Source organism: Callorhinus ursinus, unplaced genomic scaffold, assembly GCF_003265705.2.
Source record: "Callorhinus ursinus isolate GAN/ISIS: 27379988/994484 unplaced genomic scaffold, GSC_fseal_2.0 scaffold26, whole genome shotgun sequence".
NCBI classification, from domain to species: Eukaryota; Metazoa; Chordata; class Mammalia; order Carnivora; family Otariidae; genus Callorhinus; species Callorhinus ursinus.
This window is the reverse complement of record NW_027397088.1, coordinates 9,418,571-9,433,347: the sequence shown is the minus strand read 5'-3', so window position 1 is coordinate 9,433,347 and position 14,777 is coordinate 9,418,571.

Genomic DNA, 14,777 nt, shown 5'->3' with positions numbered 1-14,777 from the left:
GACCTGAGCCGAAACCCGAGTCAGACACAACCGACTGAGCCACCCTGGTGCCTCTGCACTGGTTTTTAAGACAACTAAAGCCAGATCTCACTCCCCAATATAATTGATCCATCTAGACTCATTCCATAATGTCATGCAAATGGGCTTTCTTACTGGAGATAGCATAAGCTATTATGGTGCTAACTACATATTAAAACAAGGCCTTCAGTGGCTCCCAACAAAACTGAAGAAACCCCCCCATTTCAGTGAAGATGACCTAGATTTTAGAGAGATGTGTAATTCTAAGTAACAGAAATGTACTGGCCAATTTCTAGTCCTATCTATTCTTAACATCTAGCAGGATGCCTCACCTGCAATTGGTACTTAGTAAATATTTGATAAATGAATTAACACATATAATGAATCGATGAATAAATACTTAGATTGTTGACTATTAAGTGGTGGACAGCTTTTCACAAATTCACATCTTTGAAAAGACATCCCTGCCCATGTAGGGAACATGATCTCAAAATATCTCATGTGAGGGTAAAAAAAAAACCCAAGCAACAGTATTTTACATCAAGAAGAGAACTGGTGTCAAAACTATTTAAATAAAGAAGTAATGGTTAAAAATTATAGTTATGAATATAGTTAGGGGTCTGGATGTGAAATATACATAAGGGTTTTGATTTTAGAGACTGACAACCCTTCATTTTACCCTCGTGCTACCACTTTATAATTGTGCGATCTTGGGCAAGTTATTTAATCTCTAAGACTCAGTGGGATATACTGCCACCTCCATAAGGTTGTTTGGAACATTAAACAGTCGGGTGCCCAGTAAATATGAAAATTGTATACTTCCTGCATACATATGTGTGTCTGTGTATATGCTGCTTTGATTAATTAAAAGGTCAATTTTTCTAAAGTTTGTATTCTTGGATTATTTAGAATTTCAAAACAGAGAAATGTACTCTAATTAGAATATGCCTGATAAGAAACACAGTTATCGGGCTAAATGTAGAGGCTATTCATAAAACAAAAGTTTATTTTATATGTGTATATAAAATAAATATCAGTGTATATCAATATATCTATATTTAGACTGTAGCATAACATTTAAAATATTTTAAATCAAGGATATGGGCTTCCCACATTATATTTTATTTTTACCTAGCCTAACATGTTATGATTAATTCTGAGCACCTATAACAATCTTAAACTCTAATGTGACAAGTCAGAAAAATGAAGGACTTTTTTTTTTAACCCAGGCTTTCATAATTTAAAATGTAACCTTTTGGTTTACATGATGCCTGCAAGCGGTGACATGGATGTTGACGACATTAATATCACTATTTCTGTCACTAAAATCTATAGCAAATACATTAGCAGCCACAAATGGAGGTAGTTTTTCAGAGAGCTTGCTAATTGCGTTGCTGCTGTGAACTTAGTTTTGCGGTGCTAATATATAAAAGCCCAGAGCCGGGAAGGAAGCATGAATCCTGGGAAGCTATGTAAACAGGGTGGTAGCTACTTTTAAATCTATATACTTGTGCTTCCATGACATTTTTCCCGAAGGGTGATCAGAGAGACAAAAAGCTATCTGTTTGAGACAGAACGATGTACCCAAAATCCTCCAATTAAAATCAGGACCTCATGAGTAGAAGAGCAGATGCTCTCAGATGTGGAGTGTAGGCTTAACTGAATCTTATTGCTTCAGAATTTGGCTGGGTCTATCTTCAGTCTGCCAGTGCCCCACAGGACAAAGAAATCTCCTGTGTTCAGCATGCAAGTTCTTGATGATGACATTAGGGAATATCATTAAGATGATGGCCTATGAGAGTGGGTGAAGCTGGGATTCAGACCCCAGAGACCTGCCTGCAAAGCCCATATCCCAAACACCATGCAACATGGTGTCCAAGGGCAAACTTACACACCTGACATTCCTGGTTAATTGAGGACATGTGATTTTCAATTCTGAACAATTAATAATAGAAAAAAATCACTCTACTTCCAACATAAGAATAAATACAATTAACTATCATATCTTTACTCCCCAATTTTGCTGTTGTTTTTTTTGTTTTTGTTTTTTTTGTTGTTGTTGTTTTTTTTAATAATGCCACTGTGAATCCCAGATGTTTAGACCAGGAAAGAATTTCTTCAACTACTTACTCTCCTTCTCTTCTTTATATGGGGGGAAAAGTTAGATAGGGAGATGATAAGCATAATGAGGGCCCCTTCCAAACTCATTCGTTGGTTGGTAGTCCAAGACCTCTGGCTCTTGGACCCCCAACTCCTACCACCACAGGGTGTCCCAAGGATGTACATTTCCTAAAAGCCAGTGTTCCTTGCACACCTTCAGAGAAAAAAATAAAGACGGTATTCACTACATTTCATTGCCTTAGTTATCATCCAAGTTGTAAAAGAATAAAGACATTTTGTTTAAAGCGCCATGCTACACCATTGAGCAATGGCCATAAATTCAACATTCTTCCAAGAATTAATTGAATAGGAAAGGACAGACATGCTTTTATGTGATAATATGGCCATACTGTTAAAAGAGGAAACTCTCCAAAAAAAAAAAAAACAAGTATTGGCAGTAAAATGTGGGGTTTCCCCACCAATTCTAACATCAAATACTATATCAGGAAGCCCCAACTGCCGGTGTCAGGAATATGGAAGGATTCATAAGTGGGATGTTAGAATTTGCCTTTTTCAGTGGTTCTTTTTTTCCCTTTTACATTCCATCCTTTGTAGTTGTCTAAACAACAAAATATAATCTGAATTTTACATATTTGACTTTGTGATTAACTTGATTCATGTGGAACTTAAAGGTGGAAGTATATCACACAACCTATAAGAAATCACTTAGGGTTCCTAAGGTTATTTGAATAATACTAATTCTAAATCCCCACATATTAGGATTTGCCTTAAGGTGGTAACTGAAAAGTTAAGAAAAAAGAAAATGACTCATGAATAATTGCAAGTTTTATATTTAAGATTTAAAGCTGAACAGAACAGTAGAGACTTTGTTCTTACCAACAATGTTTCATGTACTTGAAGCAAATGAAATCAGAGTTTGATAAACATCATATTTTAGTCATCTCATGTCTATACTGAAACAAAGGGGAATGATATTTGAGGTTAATACAATTTTGGAAAAGGCGTTCACTTGTATTTTGATTTTAAAATGCATTATTAAAAAACTGACATAAAAATGTAAGAAATCAGGGTGCCTGGGTGGCTCAGTCAGTTAAGCATCTGCCTTCAGCTCAGGTCATGATCCTGGAGTCCCAGGATCAAGCCCCACGTCAGCCTCCCTGCTCAGTGAGGAGTCTGCTTCTCCCCCTGACCATTCCCCATCTCATGCTCTCTCTTTCTCTCTCTCTCTCAAATAAATAAATACAATCCTTTAAGAAAAAAGAGAAAAGCATAAGAAATCACCAAAAATCATGCAACATAACCTTAGAAGCAATAACGAAGTATCTTGATACATCAGTATTTTTCATGAATACTAATTAGAATATTGTATTGTATTCCATCTTTACTCTTGATGGACAAACTATGTTAGTTCCTTACAATCTACATTGGATTGTGTTTTACAACGCTTGTACCATATAGATCATCAAATCAGACTGTGAGAAAATAAATAGGAGTCAGATGAGTATAACAGAACTTCTGGCCTCACGGCAAGAGCATGAAATGTATGATCATCAAATGTATGATCGTGGCTAAGTTGCTTCACTGCTTTGAGCCTTGGCTTCCTCTTCTATATGGAGGGGGAAAACAAAACCTATTGCATGTGCCTATTTTAGTAAGGATTAAAAGACCACAGGGCTGGTGTTCAACACTGGTATTTTTAGTGTTAGCTGATTCTCCTTTTTTTGAAATGGGAGCATCTGAGTGCCAGGGGGAGAGATGCCTAAGCAAAGGTCACAGGCTTTCAGGTCATGCAGTCAGGTGACTACATCACCCCCCTGGAGTAGTCAGCTTTGTTTGTTTCAAATGTGCCTTCCTGACAGGCTTTACACTTATGTTTGTTGGAGGGGTGGGGGAGAGGAGGATCTTTCAATATTAAAAACTGATTGGATCTCTACTCTTGATAGCTGAGTACCTGAAAGAGAGTAGAGTTGTCTTCGAGGGATGAGCAATGACGTGAGACCTAAACTATCCAGACACATCCCTTCTGCTAATTTCATACATCACGCGTCAACTCAAGAAGGCTGTCCGCTGATGTGTTATCAATAGGGAACGTGATCTCCACCACAGGAAAGAAAATAAGTGGGTTGGGGGAGATAGAGTAGAGAAACAAAGCAAGAGCTTAATTACAGCCACACTTGGCTGGGGCAGGAAAATTGTATTTGTAGACTGAGAGGATTGTAGGCAGCCGGCTGAGATGCATGTCATCCGTGTAAGCCTCTCCTAGCTCTCTTCCTCCTCTCTTTCCCTAACGTCTTCATTTCTCTTCTTCTGGCTCCCCAGCCGACACCTCCGGGGCACAGAGGTGGGGGTACTCATCTCTGCTGCTTCCCTCTGCTTTCTCTCTTCTTCTATAACACTTCTGTTCTTTCCTTGCAGCTCACTGAGATATTACCAGGAAGGCACCTCATTCATTCACATTAAGGTAAATGACTGATTGTTCACTTTTAATCTTCCGTGGCACATGTGCTTAGAAATCCAAATAAATCTCTAATAGATCACGTTCCCAGCATCATGAAGGGGATAAGTTTTCAAGTGGTGTCTCTTCTCCACTTTGAAAAATGGGGAGCACAATGAGTCCAGACAAGCTAACTTTGCACATAAGACATGACGGCTGTGGCACCTCTAAATGGGAAGTTATCTGCTAGCCCCGCTCCCACAGGAAGGCTGGTCTCTTTATTTACAAAACTCCTCAGGCTCAGGGGGTTTGCTTTCTTTTAGCTTGTTAAGGCTTTGATTTCATTTAAAAAAAAATGCCTTCCAGCATTCATTTCTCTGCTAGTAGCTCTTTAAAGATTTCACTCTCTCTTCTGAGTTCTGTTCATTCCACACAGGTTTCCAGAGTTTCCACGATTCACCCACCACCCTGAATCCCTTCCCGAAAGCTGGCCTGCACTTTGCTGTAAGAGTTCCCCAAGTCAGAGCTGGCTCAGTTCGTGGTTGTTAATTTATAACACCACAGGTGTATTTCTGAACAATTTCATCACTGTAATGGAATCTACTAATACACCAAACAAGTTGCTTCCCCAAATCCTATTCATTAGATTGCCTTCTACTGGGGACACCAGAGATTACTCTCAGGCTATGCAATTGTTAATGTGGGCATCTTTGCAAAAACAGAAAAATCATTTTGACACCTGTGTTTCTCTTCAACTTACTACAGTGATCATTCGCTGAGAGCCAATAACAAAGAATGTTTTTAAAAAGATGTGATTTTTTTAGGAAGATTTTCATATGATAAAGGTATACTTAAGATTTCCCTAGTTTCTTTTTAGAAGGTATTCTTTATCAGATAATATGCCTTATATATATATTCAGAAAAGAAGGGCCAGATCATTATATGTATCTGTTTTAGTAGCACTGCTATGCCTCAGCTCCAGAAAGGTTTGCTTATTTATCTTGTAAAAGCTTTATGGCTATCTGAAGATGCTGCTAATGTAGGTCAAAATGCCTTTCCAGGAACGTTTTTGAGGTGGATGCTAATGTCCTGTCTTATTACTCCATCAAAGGGAAATGAAATGTGGTACTGAAAACATAATGCCCCAATGTGTCAAACGGAGGCCAAAGAAGAATTATGTTCACAGAGAAAGGTTATCACTGAGACAACAACCTTCCTGTATCTGTTTGTTTGTTTTTTTATTTTTTTAAAGATTTTATTCATTCATTTGAGAGAGAGAGAATGAGAGACAGAGAACATGAGAGGGAAGAGGGTCAGAGGGAGAAGCAGACTCCCCGCTGAGCGGGGAGCCCAATGCAGGACTCCATCCCAGGACTCCAGGATCATGACCTGAGCCGAAGGCAGTCGCCCAACCAACTGAGCCACCCAGGCACCCTGTTTTGTTTTGTTTTGTTTTTTTTACTTTTTTTTTTTGCCTATATCTGTTTAAATGAAAGGAACAGATTATTCAAATACTGTGATTGCTTAGGATACATGATTATTGTGGGCTCCTCTTCGAAACTGTGAAACTTTCAATAAGCCAAAAATGTTATGATCAGCTAATGTTAGGAGTGGAAGTTGAATTTATCACACTGGTTTATTAATAGAAGAATTGTCAGAGTTTCACATTAGTTGATCTAGTTTTAAGTGAAATCTCTACCGTTTGCCACTGAATCACAAACTCGGGATTAGAATGAGAGACAACTGGAGGCAATGGGAAGAAGTCTGAAGCTGGTACCAGACAGCCCAGTCTCTAGTCTAGCTGCCACTGCTAATGAGCTCAGCCATCCTGGACCTCCGTTGCTTTACAGGCTCTGACACTACGCTTCCAGACAAAATGATCTATAAGGCCTTTCCAGTCTTTACAAGACTCCAGGGTTAAAGCTGCCATCTATGCCATTTGCCAGTATTAAAGATTCTGGAATGGCAAGGAAGACATTTGTTGCCTTCAGTTGCTCTAAGGCCAAAAACCAGCTTTGGTCTTTTACACCTGTCTGCAATGCCTCTGGTTCACACCTTAGCCTTGACGTGGATTTAGGATTTCTAATCCCTGCTGGTATGCTTCCCTTTGTACCATTGGGGTCTCAAGAGCCACGTTCTGAATTATTTTATATTTTAAATTATTAAGCCACTGTTATTGTATTCACAGTTTTTAAATGACTATTATAGATAATAATGGCCATTATTATTCCCTGTTGGTGAGAGCTGCAATGCAACAGTCTTCATTAAAGATGAATGAGTACATGCAGGTGATGGCCTGAATACATTTGATTTTCTGATTATCAGAAGAAAAATAAAAATATCCTTGTCCCATTTAAATGCTTATGAAAGAGTTGTGGAGTTTTCTTCTGTTTGTTTGTTGTCATTGATATTTGTTTTTTTAAGCCATGATTTAATACAAGAAAATGTTCTCTGCCATTCAAAAGAAAAAGATCATTCCTAGGGGGGCAAAGAAGGCCTTGGTGAGGTAATTGCCTAAGACTGCATGCTAATTTCAGTTTTTGAACCCACTACAATTGGGACTATAGTTTAAACACAAACACACACACACACACACACACACACACACACACATCAGGCTCTAGGATACATTGACCAAACCCTAAATTAAAGGGAAAAGAAAAATAAAAGCACTGAATTCTTCACCTTTTCAAAAGGGGATTTAAAAGCTGTGACTTGGGGCACTTGAGTGGCTCAGTCGTCAAGCGTCTGCCTTCGGCTCAGGTCATGATCCCAGGGTCCTGGGATCGAGCCCCGCATCGGGCTCCCTGCTCAGCGGGAAGCCTGCTTCTCCCTCTCCCACTCCCCCTGCTTGTGTTCCCTCTCTTGCTGTGTCTCTCTCTGTTAAATAAATAAATAAAATCTTAAAAATATATATAAATAAATAAAAAATAAATAAAAGCTGTGACTTTGTTCCACACCTTGACAATTACATAAAGTTTGAAAGTTCTCTTGTTAAAGACTAAAACGGCACTGGAAGAATCAGAAAAAGAGTAGCTACTTTTTGAATTGTGTGGAAAATAGAAGAGAGAAATTAAACATTAAAATAAAAGTATAAATCAGGATGACAAGGGTAGACCAGGCGTAATAGTCAAATAAAAGTAAAGGGTCTAAATTCTCCCTTCCCAAGGCAAAGACCATCAGAAATCATTGAAAATGACAGTCTAATACTTTATTCCTTACAAGAAACATTTAAAAGTGAAATATCACAAGAAAATATCCCACATAAGGCCCTAGAGCACAGATCCTTTTTCCCTCTACACACCACCCCCCAAAAACCTAGGGTTAAAATATAGACATCAGTATTATTTGTAATAATGACTACATTCCCTGACAACACATTTTGTTTGTAAACCTGTCCTTGCCTCCTATCATAGTATCTGGAATGCAATCAGAATTCAGTAAATATTTGTTGAGTGCATAAGTTAGTAAATAAATAACTGTTTTGTTAGTGAGAAAAACATTAAGAGTAAATTTATATTGATAAGGTTTACAAACAATAGGAAATCTATAAGACTATTAAACTTTTATGCTTCGATTAGTTTCAGAATATCTTAGTAAATAATATAATTACAGTCTTGGGTTATTCATCTTCATAATCCTGAGACATTCTATACAGTCGGGTGGATACATGATGTGCTCAAGTTATAGCAAGAAATTGTGTGGCTAAACCTAATGATGGATGTGTGAGAGTGACAGCAGAATGCCACCCAAAAGGATCCTGCCACATACAATCCCAGTGTGCAATCTTCTTTCTTGATCCTTTATATACCAGCTTCACTGCCCAGCTAATGTGCTCCATGAATGCAAACCCAGGTTCTCCTAGATTTCAAAATCAGTTTAGATACATTGTTTTGCATTATTAATAAGTGTCATTAATAGCCTTCCTTGCTTTACCAAAACCTGAATCCCGTACTTTTTTATGAGCATAATCCCCATGATCATTGCTCCATTTTTCTGAACCCACCTCATGAGCTAGTTTGTGAAGGACCGTTGTTCCCTGCTAAAGAGTTCATAAGCCAAGCTAGCTTGAATAAGGAAACAGAGAATTCTTTTAAGTAACATCCATCCCTCTCAAAGTACTCCACTAAAATTAAAGTGGAGTGTGGGTAAGCAAAATGGGTGAAGGGGGATCAAAAGGTATAAACTCCCAATTATAAAACTAATAAGCCAGGCAGATGTAATGTACAGCATGGGGACTGTAGTGAATAATACTGTATTTCATATTTGAAAGTTGCTAAGAAAGTAGATCTTAAAAATTCTCATCACAAGAAAAAAATATTGTAACTATGTATGGTGATAGATGTTAACTAGACTTCTTATGGTGATCCTTTTGCCATGTACACAAATATTGATTCATTAGGTTATATACCTGAAATTAATATAATGTTAATGTCAATTATGCCTCAGTAAAAAAATTAAATAAATAAAATAAATAGTGCCCTAAATTCATTTTTATCTGCAGAATCAGCCCCTTTCTACTCAATCTGGCTCCAGCCACCACTTTAATCTTCCTAAAGGGTTTTCTAATGGTATTACTTTCCTATCCTAAAAGCTTCAGTTACTCGAAATGGATCTCCAATCTACCTTTTTCAAGAAATGAGAAGTCATCTTTCAAGGTCCAACTCAAAAAGCACTTCCTCCAAGAGGCCTGCTTTTATTACCTATGAGAAAACTCATCCCTGCCCACTTGGAACCCCCATACATTCTGTATTACTCATACGGTACTTATAAAAATTAATTAATTTAATTTAATTAAAGGAAAGTAATTGGCAACCATGGGAACAAGAATAGTGAGAGATTGATGATGAAGAAACCAGTTGGAAAAATGCTGTAGTGATCCAGGCAAAAAATAAGAGGGTCTGGACGGGCCCAGAATCCTAGGATCCTAGGACCTAGACTGGGAACAAATCGGAGGGGTAGGATTTGAAACACTTGTGGTTTGATTGCACATGGTAAATGATAAGGTATGGAGTTAAGGATGACTCCCAAGTTGCTACCTTGGAAGAGTCGGTGGATGATGACACCATAATAGATAGAAGGAATAGCTTTTCAAAGAAAGTACAGCTTTAAGACCCAATAAAATGGTTTCTTTCCTGGACATCCTAATTTTGATGTGGACCCATATGGCATTCAGGATAAGAAATCTAGCTGGTAATTGACAGGGATTTGGCTTAAATAACGTATCTACCCTGGTCACACTTTGGACTATTTTGATCTTGTTTGGGTTTTTTTTGGGGGGGTACTGTTTTGACTGAGTACCAGCTGTAGGCAAAAAGTGGTGGTTGGAGCAATAAGAAATGACTAGATTTTTGTGGTTCATTAGATCAGGAAGGAGAAGTAAATAACTCTTTTGTCACGCAGAACAGCCGTTACCTTTAGTTCCTGTTTAAGGTTCTCAATGGAAATAGATTAGGACACTATCCTATTGGCATAAGTGTGATATTAAAAAGTAAGCTGTACTATAAAGAAATGAATATCATATTCCAAATTTTAAAAAAATCTTTAGTCATAAGTTACATAAACCAAAATAGCAATGTTAACAACATAAAAGTAAATTCAGCTGAATCAGGTTATTAATGACCCAAACTAGCATCTTCCCATGTTTAAATCTCACAAGATTCCCGTTATATATAAGCAACATTTTCCTCACACCAAGAGCCTTTTAGGAGCCCTCTATCACATCCATCTGGCACCAGGGTAGCAACGTTATGGATCATTGAGACAGGTTGGCTAGAGAGGTAGATCACTTTTGTCAAGGAAGAAAATTTAAAGAGTCAAAGGATCATAACTCTTATCCTCTACAGTAAAAATGGCACTGTTGATGATTTAAGAACTTTGGATGGTGCTATTCAGCCAAGATAATTATAAAGAATACCCCATTGTGGAATATTATTCCATAGGTCTGTAAATTTTCTGTCACTTTCCCTACTTCAGCTCATCTTACACATCAAAAAACTTACACTGTCCATAAAATGGAAGATACGCCACATAACAGTTATATCAAAAAAGACCTTTTATGGGAAATCACTTCATAAAGTGCTGTTCGAACATGAGGGATTAACAGTTATTTTAGCCTATCACAGCACTAGTGCCCAGGACTCCAAGATTTAGAGGCAACCTCATACTCTTTTGCTAGGTTCTTGGAAACAACATGTTGACAGCATGCAAAGGACATGGACCCCTGCTCCACATTCCTATTCTAAATCTTGTACAAAAGATATCTTGTAAAACAGATAGAAAACAATAGACTAGAATTATGAACTCGAGTCACTGGATTTAATATTTACTTCAAATTTGAACAGCAATAAAGCCAACTTTGAAATCAGCACTTCTTTTCTACATATTGTCAACTCCTTTCAAATGTCATCTTTGACCTTGAAGTACAGATTCAATCCCTTCTTTTGGACTTCCAAATTACCCTCTCTTTCACCTCTGAGTTTCAGAGCTACCTGAAATATAGTTTTTGTTTCTGGAGACACAGTGCTGGCTGTGAAGGTACATAAAACAGGTAATCCAATCGTGAGGATGAATTAAGCATAGACACTGTCTATTTTAATTTAGTTTGTTTACTTCTCGATTTTGTTTTGAAGGTGTTTTCTCAATCCTTTCAAACTTTCTTCTTTGTGATTAACGTAATTCAAGGGGAAAGTGCAGTTTGAACACTTAATTTGTGTTCTTTAAAAAATAACTATGCTTCACTTGCTTGTCTAGGGTGGTGGTTATTGTTAATGTTTCAAAGAACTTCTCACCCTTACTTCAGGGTGTCTTCCAAAGCATGACCCTACCCAGATGCACAGGTGTTTCTAGGAAGAGGAAACAGAGTCTTTCTCCATCAAAAATGAATCACTTGACTTATTACCTGTCCCTTTTGTTTCAACATAATATTTTCAGGGGCTCAAGCCTAGATTGTTCTACAATTATATGTGAGAGCTCTGCAGTATTTGGAGTTTGTAAGTTTTTGAGCAAAAATGAAGAATGGGTCTCTCCGTTCACTTTTAAAAATTAATCCCCACAGTAAGATAGAAAAGGATCAACTTGATACAGCTCTTTAATCCTATTCTCCACCTTTTGTTAATTTCCAGTGCTTTGGGACCTAAACAATTGAATAATGAACAGGCTGATTGATCGTTAGCAAATGAATAAGTTCTTTCCCAAATAGTTTAGACTATGGGTTATGTCTGGTGGATATTTTCTGTAATGATCTAAGGAAATTATGTGGCCACTGAAAAGGTAAATTATTTGGTAACACATAAACAGGTAGAATATAATCCTGAGTATTTGGGGGGGACACCAGGTGGTTGAATTGCAATATGTCCATTTAGAAAAACTGAAACCGTATTTCCTAAGATTCCCTTCACTGCTGAGTTCTGGGTTGGGAGTAGAGTAGAAGAGACCATTTGTACAAGATTTAGAATAGGAATGTGGAGCAGGGGTCCATGTCCTTTGCATGCTGTGATGGTCTGTAGGGACATCAGCTGCTGTGGCAGAGCAGACATCTTACAGTGGCTCAGATGGTTAGCTGGGGAAGCAACCAGATGCAGCGTCTTACTTCCTTACCTACCTCCTTCCTGCTCTTCTCCTCTAGCCTATCTCACAGCTGGGGCAGACAATATTTAACTCCATAAAGAATGGTCCCAGCTTCTCCTGCAAGTCACCTCCATCATCAGAGATGGAGACTGAAAGGTAGTAAGAGAGGTTAAGTGGGTTCCAGTTGGTCCTTGTGGAACTGCCTCCAATCTTAGGAGTTCAGATTTATCCATGCTCCTCCAACTTCCTACCCATCTTTTCTTCCCGTCTGCCCTCCCTGCAGGTTTCAGGTTTCAGGCTCCAACACCAGACATGGAAGCCACAGCCTCCCCTCAGCTGCTTAACCAGCTCCCATGCCCCAGCAATCCACTTCTCTGAGCCAACCCTGAGTGCCACACACTGCAATTGTCTTCTTCATGACTTTTCTTCATTGTTTATTTGGCTCTTTCCCCTACCATCTGCCTCTCAAAAGCATACCTCATCTCACAGGCACAACGCAAGCCCCGACTTCTGCAAGAAGGCTTCCCCAATATGTATGATAAAAATGAACTACTTTCTCCTGCACATTCCCAAAGTACTTTTGTTGTATCTCTCTTCTCACACTGAGCACATAATGCATAATGCCTTGTGTGGCAGTTCTGTATATCTCTGTCTCCCCTTATACATTCCTTAAAGGCAGATAAGATGTTTCGCTCATATGTGCATCCCCAAAAGCAACTATCACGGTGCCTGATGCAGAACTGGAGTTCGATAAATGTCTGTTGACTTGAAGTCTGGTTCAGTTTGCTTTATCCTCTGGCCCTTTTAGGCACTGCCTGGGCTGTCACCATGGCTGTATCTAAAAGACAACTTCAGCCTTCTGGGCTCTCTGCTCTTGTTTTATCTATTTTTATGATGTGTTTCTACATGGTCTCTGGTTTGTTCCAGAAGCCAAGCACTTTGGTGATATATTTTCAGTCAGGTTAAATGTTTAGCATTTTTTTTTTAAGCGGAAAGGCCCTGGATGTGTTAAGAGTTTTTTCATGCAACTCTATCAGGAAATTAATGAGTAAAACACTACATCCAAAAAGGGACCATGTACATTAAAGTAGCAGAGTCCCCAGAACCCAGCAAATTCTCATGAAATAGCAGCCAATGGTGAAGCAAATACATTGGTGGATTTACTAATTGTTAAAAACCCAACCAAGGATTTTGGGAGGAACAAGATGGCGGAGGAGTAGGAGACCTAAATTTTGTCTGGTCCTAGGACTTCAGCTCGATAGGGATCAAACCATTCTGAACACCTACGAACTCAACAGGAGATCAAAGAAAAGAACAGCAACAACTCTCTGAGCAGAAAAGCGACCACTTTCTGGAAGGTAGGACATGCGGAGAAGTGAATCCGAGGCGATATTCAGAGGATAGATGGCGGGGGAGGGAGGCTCCGTCGGCCGCTTCTGGCAAGTGCTAGAGCCGCGGAGCACAAAATCGGAACTTTTAAAAGTCGGCTCCACTGAGGGACGTCGCTGCAGTGGCTAAGTGGGGGGTGGAACCTCGCGGGACAGTGTGGTCTCAGGACCCTCAGGGTCACAGAAAGACTGAGGGTGCCTGAGTGTGGCAGAGCTCCCAGGTATCGGAGCAGGGATACCGGCTGCAGAGACGGAGCCGAGGCGCGGGCTCTCAGCTTGGGGTGGCCATAAACTGTGATCTGCGGCCCAGTTGGGCCACTGCTCCTCCAGCAGGGACCCAACAAGCAGCAGAGCCGGGGAGACTCCCCTTCCTCCCCTGGGAGGAGCAGCACGGGAGCGCACTGCAGGGATCTGCTGGGTTTGGAGACTCCACACCAAATGGGGTGCCAGAGATAGAAATGCTGGTTCACAGGCCAGGTGAGCATGGAGTGTGGCCAGAGACTGGGGAGATGGGGGTGATTGACTGCTTTTCTCTGGGGGCTCACTGAGAAGTGGGGCCCCCGAGTTCTCGGCTCCTCCGGGGTGGAGATTGGGAGGCCACCATTTTCACTCTCCTCCAAAGCTGTACGGAAAGCTTCCAGGGAACAAAAGATCCTGAGAGTAAATCTGAGCAGATTACTTAGCCTGGACTGGCAAGGGAGGGGCAATTCCGCCTCCAGCAAAGACATTTGGGAACCACAGCAACAGGCCCCTCCCCTAGAAGATCAGCAAGAACAGCCAGCCAAGATCAAGTTTATCGATCAATGAGAATGGCAGAACTCCAAAGCTAGGGGAATACTACACATAGAATTCATGGCTCTTTTTCCCTGACTCTTTAATCTTACAAGGTTAATTTTTTTAATTTCCTTTTTTTCTTTTGAATTTTTTTCCCTTTTTCAAGAAATATCTTATCAATCCTGTTTTTAAAAATCTTTTTTATTTTTCATTTTTAGAGTCATATTCTATCCCTTTGTAGTAGTTAACCTTATTGTTGGTATATATATATATAAGTTGTTCTCTCTTTAAAATTTTGGGATACAGTTTCTTCTAACAGACCAAAATATACCCTAAATGTCTAGTGTATGGCTTTGTCCTAGTCTCCTGCTTGATCACATTCTCTCCCTTTTTTTATTTTTTAATTCCTCTTCTTTCTTTTTTCAACCAACTTCTTATCTTATCAATTCCTTTATAAAATCTTTTATAATTTT